The sequence below is a fragment of the Daktulosphaira vitifoliae genome, unplaced genomic scaffold (genome assembly GCF_025091365.1).
Source record: "Daktulosphaira vitifoliae isolate Bord-2020 unplaced genomic scaffold, ASM2509136v1 Scaffold_4, whole genome shotgun sequence".
NCBI classification, from domain to species: Eukaryota; Metazoa; Arthropoda; class Insecta; order Hemiptera; family Phylloxeridae; genus Daktulosphaira; species Daktulosphaira vitifoliae.
The window spans coordinates 40997813-41005928 of record NW_026099575.1 but is presented as its reverse complement, the minus strand read 5'-3'; the positions used below and the strand labels follow the sequence as shown (position 1 = coordinate 41005928).

The following is an 8116-nucleotide window of genomic DNA, read 5'->3' as shown; positions in this document are numbered from 1 at the left end:
ATTTTTGTAAAAAAATTCTTTTTTATATTTTTAACTTTATAATGCTATAACTTCTCGAAAGATGTATGGATCAATATAATTCTTTTTTTTGTAGATGCATGATGTCTTTACCTATCATTTGGTATATTTTTTTTATAAATCTGACTTTTGACCTGCCTACAGGGGGGGATTCAAAATGACAACTTTTTCACAAAAAATTGACTTTTTCAACTTAAATTTTGAAAGTGTTCCGGAAAGTCTGACACTTTTATATATATATTAAATTAAAGCTAATGTAATTTACTTTATTATGCGAAAAAAAAATTTCGAACTTTATTTTATCTTCACGGTGAAAATGGCTACCGAATGCTATTATTGTGTGAAAATTCTCGATTTTATTTTTTAAATTTTTAACTTTATAATGCTATGACATATTGAAAAGTGTATGGATCAACATTATTTTTTTATGAGAAATAATATTTTTTAATAATCCCTTTTTCATTCTACATACTTTATCTTAATTAGGATATTAATAATGAACTAGCAGATAATGTAGCTTTTGGAATAGTCCACCAATTTTTTAAAATTAAACACTATCTAAAGATTTGCATCGAAGCGTTTTTTTTTGATAGTGATTTTAATCACTGTCAGATATCATTATACTTAATCCATCTATACCACGTCACCACTGTGCCGCGACCCCCCTGTGCTGGGTTTTTTTTAATTCTACCCTTTGTTGAGGTGAAATTCTAAGAGGTGCATTGAATTTAGGGTCAGTAATATTGGGTTTCATTTTTATTCCACATGGATTTACTTATGCTACTTTGATTTTTGCATTATCACTAGTGAATAAATGAATATATTGTTTTAATAAGTTAATACCTGTTTGTGTTTACAATTTGTTAAATTAGGTGATATGTTAATTTTCGTACCTTCTAAGTCTGTTATATGTTGTTTAAATTGATCAAAATCATTATCCGCGAGAATATTATTATTATTTTCTATTTTCATTAATGATCCTTTATCAATATTTTTAAAACTATCAATATTAATTTTATTAATAGAATTTTTATTATTAAGTGTTGATCTTTTTACATTATCAAGTGGTTCAAATTCTGTAAAAGTAATAGTTTTTATTGGAATATCTTTTGATTTTTTATCTGTTAATGTACCTGGAATCCAATGTGTATTATTTTTTACATTGTATAAAACTATTGGAGGGCGATTACCCAAACCATAGATGATTCCACTTTTATTTGTACAGTCAAAAATGTAAGTATCGTGATTGTAATGATTTGCAATAGCTGCCAATTCATATCACTAAACCAATAATTAGGTAACTCAAAAAGATCTAAAATTTCCATTATTGAAGTTATTTTTTTATCTTTATTATCATTTAATGTATTATAAATTGCGTAGATTCCACAATTGTTTGAACTATACAGGGTGTTCAGTAAGTCAGGAAACGGGTTTCTATTGTTCTCATTGTTACAAACAATGAGAACAATAGAAACCCGTTTCCTGACTTACTGAACACCCTGTATATATTTTCCCCATTTTTATATTTTACATAAATTTTTAAGTTATTATCAATAGTTTTTTCATTAATTATATTTTGATTAGACAAATGTTATGAATCATAATCTTTTGTTATATTAATTAATGATTTATGTTCCTGAGTTTTCCAATTATTAGTAATGTGTTTTCCATTTTTATGACATATTAAAACATTAATATTTGTATTCAAAAATGTTGAAAAGATAATCTGTTTTATTATGGTCCACTATTATTTGTCTAAACCTGATTCTATTTTAGGCATTGCAACATCAGTATCATTGTGTTTATTCATTTGAATTCTTAAATTGTTTAATGCTTTTTTAATATTTATATATTCTGGTTTTTCAAAGTAATAGTTTTTTGTTATTAAATAATAAATTACTCTACCATTTAAACAAATTGGAATAGCATCTCCTATTTTAGGTTTAAGTTTAAATAATGTAGAAGCCATATTACCATATCTATTACAAATATCTAAAGCTATGCCCTTGTTCATTTTTAGATCGGCAGAAATGCAATGTGTAAATNTTTCAACTTAACTTTTGAAAGTGTTTCGGAAGGTCTGACACTTTTATATATATCTTAAATTAAAGCTTATGTAATATACTTTATCATGGAAAAAAAACATTTCGGACTTTATCTTATCTTCACGGTGTAAATGGCTACCGAATGCTATTTTTGTGGCACTAATTGATTTTTATTTATAATTAAAAATTTTTTATCAAAATTAATGATTGTTTTTATCTAAAAAGTCACTACCAATAATTATTGAACAGTTTAAATTCAAGACAACAAAAATATTAATGGCAAAATTAACGTGATTTATTAATATGTTAATTGTTGTTGTTCCCAACATTGTTAATGGTGTGTTATCTGGACCACCTATTTTAATGTTATTTTTATAGATAATTTGATCTATGGGTAGTAACTTATTTGTTATACAACTAATTTTTGATCTTGTGTCAATCTTGTTATTGGGATATTTGTGTTATTAAAATAAGCATAAAAATGAAAAGCAAGATTAGTATCGTCAATTATATTATTAATATGTAATATACTTTGATTTTTTGCTGAATTTAAAGGTGAACAAATATTTTCATCCTTTTTGTTTAACCTCAATTCAAGTTTTTTGAATGTTTCTTACAATAGGGAGCTGTATGTCCTATAGAATTGCATAACTGACATAAGACTTTATTGTTTTTAAAGAAACAATTTTTTGAAGTATTATTTGTTTAAGTACATATGTTACATTTCATAATACTATTATCATAACCTTTTTCATTATAATTAGGTTGAAAATTTATGCGATATTTAATGTCCTGTCTATTTTGCCTAAAATTATTTTTTGTTGAGAATTTATTTAATAAAGATTTTAATTTGATGAATCATTATAAAAATTATGTTTGTTCAAATTAATATTGCCTCTATTAAAGTTAGGATTATTTTGAAATCGATTGTTATTATTCTGATATTGATATATATATATATATATTTATATACAGAGTGATTTTTTTATCATAACCCACTCAATTACTTACAGAATAATAATAATTAAAAAATTTTTTTTTATTACTATCTTTAGTTACACATTATTCTTGAATTATTAACTATGTAATACTTTTTAAGTTCATCCCTTATGTCTGGTAGGGGTGTCAACTTTGTTTTTTTAAATGGTAAAACATATTTTTAATTTAATAAAATGTTTGAGTTTTTTATTCAATAATAAATGGCATTTGAATTTTTAATAAAACTTAANTAATTTAATAGTAAATGAAATATAAATTTTTAATATAACTTTATTCGTTTATTAGATATAAACACTTAAAGTTTCAAATTTTTGAGTTAATATATAGTTATAATACACAGGGATTACAAATACAGGTAGCTTATTGGTTTTTTATGATATTGCTATCACAGTCACGGATTGTTTATTATCAATTATGACTATCAATAGATATAATTTTTGTATTGTCGGTTAGTGTATTTATAAACTCACAACAATGTACCTTACTATCATTAATAATAACAATGCTGTGTACCTGCTAATATCGATGTCATAAAAAATCAATTAGCTACCTGTATTTGTAATCCCTTGTGTACTATACCTATATAATAACTCAAAAATTTGAAACTTTAAATGTTTATATCTAATAAACAAATTAAGTTTCATTAAAAATTTAGATGCCATTTATTATTGAATTAAAAACTCAAAAAATTTATTAAATTAAAAATATGTGTTACCATTTAAAAAAACAAAGTTGACACCCTTACCAGGCAAGGGATGAACTTAAAAAGTATTACATAGTTAATAATTCAAGAATAATGTGTTACTAAAGATAGTAATAAAAAAAAATTTTTTAATTATTATTATTCTGTAAGTAATTGAGTGGGTTATAATAAAAAAATCACTCTGTATATGTTATAATTAGATGGGCGTCCCCGTATTTAACTAATATTTTACAGGCACTTTTTTAAATTTATTTATATATATATATATATATTTACAAGAATAATTTAAGCCGATCCGACCTGTTGTCTTCCGCTCAGCACATCTGTGACTCCGCTAACAGGTGACCATCGCAATAAAAACACCCAGTTCTATATCATGAGATCCGATAATAGATAATAATCAGAGTGATTGTAGAAAACTATTAGTCTTGCTATTTGCACATTATTAGTTGATGGCAAAAAACACAGCCGGAATTTAACAATTTTCAAACCGTCAAATATTTTATCTTTTTGGTCACCGACATTTTATTAAGAGAAACGGAGAGGATTTAACAACAAGCATCAACACAATTACTGCACGTAAAAAATGTCTCCAAAATGTAAAAGAGGCAAGAGAATAAAACTGAAAATAACCGACATGTATCCCGTCGATATAACAACTGTTTTTTTTTTTGCACTAATCGACGGCGCAACAGGTTGGTGGTGGAAACGGCTGATAAGAACCAATTGTTTCCACCACGCCTTGTCGCCTGGCTCGAACAGATTGTGTAATTTAATTTATTTTTTCATTTATATTTATTTTGTTTAATTTCAAACGAACTTTAAATTCAGTTAAGTTACAATTATCAAGAATACTAACATATATAGCAATACTTGGATTTAAACCTTTAATAACATTTCTCACCAACTTTTCCTTTGACACATTGCAGTAAATTCTCTTACATAGAGGCTTCATATCATTAATTTATTCAACTGTTTGTTCATCATCTAATTGCTTTCTTTCTCTAATAAAATACGTCACATATCATTTTAAGCAATTAGTTAAAATTCTTCTTTAAATTTTTTTTCTAATTCATGCCAGGGTAAATTTTTTAATTCAATATTATCATAAAAGGTTAAAGCAGAACTTTGCAAAAAAGCTACTAAATATTGAGGTTTATCATTATCTGACCAATTATTAATAGCAGCTGTTCTACTAATTTTTTAGATTCGATGCGAAGCTGAGAAGGTATTGGTTTTACTAAAATGTGTTTTTTTTTTTTTGTGTCTGTTGCCACTTTTACTCAGCTCTCACCGAACCGATTTCTTTCAATGATACGTCAAAAGATCACAAATCGTATCTAGTCGAAGACATTACCCTCAAAAATTGAAAAAAATTCCCTAGTTCCCCGTAAATGGGGAAACATCCAAAAAAATTACAAATTTAAAAATCGCTAATTTTCGAAATTTTTTCAATTTTTTTTACTAAAAACTGCTGTAACTCTTTTAGAAATAAACATATCAATATAATTCTTTTTTTTATAGATGCATGATGTCATCACCTATCTTTTGGTATATTTTTTTTTTATATCTGACACTTAACCTGCCCACAGGGGGGGATTTAAAATGACAACTTTTTTACAAAAATTTAATTTTTTCAACTTAACTTTTGAAAGTGTTTCGGAAGGTCTGACACTTTTATATATATCTTAAATTAAAGCTTATGTAATATACTTTATCATGGAAAAAAAACATTTCGGACTTTATCTTATCTTCACGGTGTAAATGGCTACCGAATGCTATTTTTGTGTGAAAATGTTCAATTTTGTATTTTACATTTTTAACTTTATTATGCTATAACTTTTTGAAAAATGTATGGATCATTACAATTTTTGTATGAGAAGTAGTATTTACATAGATCTTTCATTCGACATACTGTTTTTTTAATCGGACCATTTCCCTTAATACAGAGGGGATTCAAAACATAAAAATGCATATAGAAAGTAGAACTTTTTCAACTTAACTTTTGAAAGTGTTCCGGAAGGTCTGACACTTTTATATATATCTTAAATTAAAGCTAATGTAATATACTTTATTATGGTAAAAAAAAATTTCGGACTTTATCTTATCTTCATGGTGAAAATGGCTACCGAATGCTATTTTTGTGTGAAAATTTTCGATTTTGTATTTTACATTTTTAACTTTATTATGCTATAACTTTTTGAAAAATGTATGGATCATTACAATTTTTGTATGAGAAGTAGTATTTACATAGATCTTTCATTCGACATACTGTTTTTTTAATCGGACCATTTCCCTTAATACAGAGGGGATTCAAAACATAAAAATGCATATAGAAAGTAGAACTTTTTCAACTTAACTTTTGAAAGTGTTCCGGAAGGTCTGACAATTTTATATATATCTTAAATTAAAGCTAATAAAATATACTTTATAATGGTAAAAAAAAATTTCGGAATTTATTTTATCTTCATGGTAAAAACAGACTTTAAACTTAATAAAAAAAATACGATTTTTGTAAAAAAATTCTTTTTTATTTTTTTAACTTTATAATGCTATAACTTTTTGAAAGATGTATGGATTAATATAATTCTATTTTTATGGATGCATGGTGTCTTTACCTATCATTTGGTATATTTTTTTTATAAATCTGACTTTTTACCTGCCTACAGGGGGGGATTCAAAATGACAACTTTTTCACAAAAAATTGACTTTTTCAACTTAAATTTTGAAAGTGTTCCGGAAAGTCTGACACTTTTATATATATCTTAAATTAAAGCTAATGTAATATACTTTATCATGGAAAAAAAAAATTTCGGACTTTATTTTATCTTCAAGGTGAAAATGGCTACCAAATGCTATTATTGTGTGAAAATTCTCAATTTTATTTTTTACATTTTTAACTTTATAATGCTATAACTTATTGAAAAGTTTATGGATCCACACAATTTTTTTATGAGAAATAATATTTTTTAATAAACCCTTTTTCATTCGACATACTTTATCTTAATCGAGATATTAATAAGGAACCAGCAGATCAAGTAGCTTTTGGAATAAAACACCAATTTTTTTAAAATTAAACACTATCTAACGATTTGCATCGAAGCGTTTATATTTGATAGTGATTTTAATCACTGTCAGATATCATTATACTTAATCCAACTATGCCACGTCACCACTGTGCCGCGACCCCCCTGTGTTGGGTTTTTTTAAAATGAAACTACTCTTTTATTTATCCCACCTGAAAAAATACTCGGTTTAAAAAATAATTTTTTGCTCTCCATACTAAAGTTATTAATTGTATTATTTGAAGGTTTGTTTGTATTTTTACATTGGGATATATAAAACCACAATAGTCTTATTTTTAGGTCTGATATTACACCAGTAGTAATTAAATTTCTCTCTTCGAGTTTTTATATTAATTTATGCTTTTTTAGATTATTTATCCAATCAAAAGTTTTCTTATGCTCCTCTGGCACATTTTCTATGGAAATATTTTCTGTTTCCTCTGACATTTATATATCAAATAATATATTTGAATAAAATAAAATAAATACAATAATTTTTTTAAAACAAATTATTATAATCATGACACTTACGTTTTTGACTCCACTAATAAAACTGGAATCGTTTATGGGTTAGGTAATCGTCCACCTATAGTACTTTACAATGTAGAAAACAATACGCATTGGATTCCTAGAGTACTTTCGGATAAAAAATCCAAATATATTCCAAATAATGTAATAAGTTTCACAGAATTTGATCCCATTTATAAATTAAAACAATCAATAGCAAATCACGTTAAAAAATCATTTAACACAATTGAACCATGTAATGATTCAATTACTAATAAATCTATCACAAACAATAATAATGTAATTTTAAATATAAACACATTCACACACACAGAAAAGAAAACTATTACAGACAGAGAGGGAACACCTATTAATATTTCACCTCAGTTACTAGATTCTGAACACAAACAAGCCTCTAAAACAATAACAAAATACAAAAATTCAGAATTGAATAATATTTTTAATATTAAAGAAGCAAATAAAGAAAATAAAACACACAATTATATTTTTCTAAATTTAAGCAAATTTAATATTTCAACACAAAAAGTAGAGTTAAACAAAATAATAAATGAAAGCATAGAAACAAAAACATTATTTAACTTTATGACACCACCATTAATTAATAACAAAAGATTGTATTCAAATTGTTTAGTTGTTTCAGACAAAAATACAAAGGAGAGAATTAAAAAATTTCAGTTGCAATTCCAAACAAATATGAATCTATTAAAAACAAAAGACAATTTTCAATATATTAACTCAATTAATTTAAATTGTCAATT

The 8116-nt window shown here is 25.3% G+C and overlaps 1 long non-coding RNA gene across 1 annotated transcript in view; it reads right to left on the bottom strand.

The window, feature by feature from the left end:
* The window catches only part of LOC126905622 (uncharacterized), a 15222-nt gene extending 10797 nt beyond the window's left edge, over nucleotides 1–4425 (bottom strand). The window contains exon 1 of the long non-coding RNA XR_007704060.1: nucleotides 4042–4425. This is a non-coding gene — a long non-coding RNA (uncharacterized LOC126905622). The remainder of the gene's footprint in view (nucleotides 1–4041) is intronic.
* Nucleotides 4426–8116: the final 3691 nt, after the last annotated feature.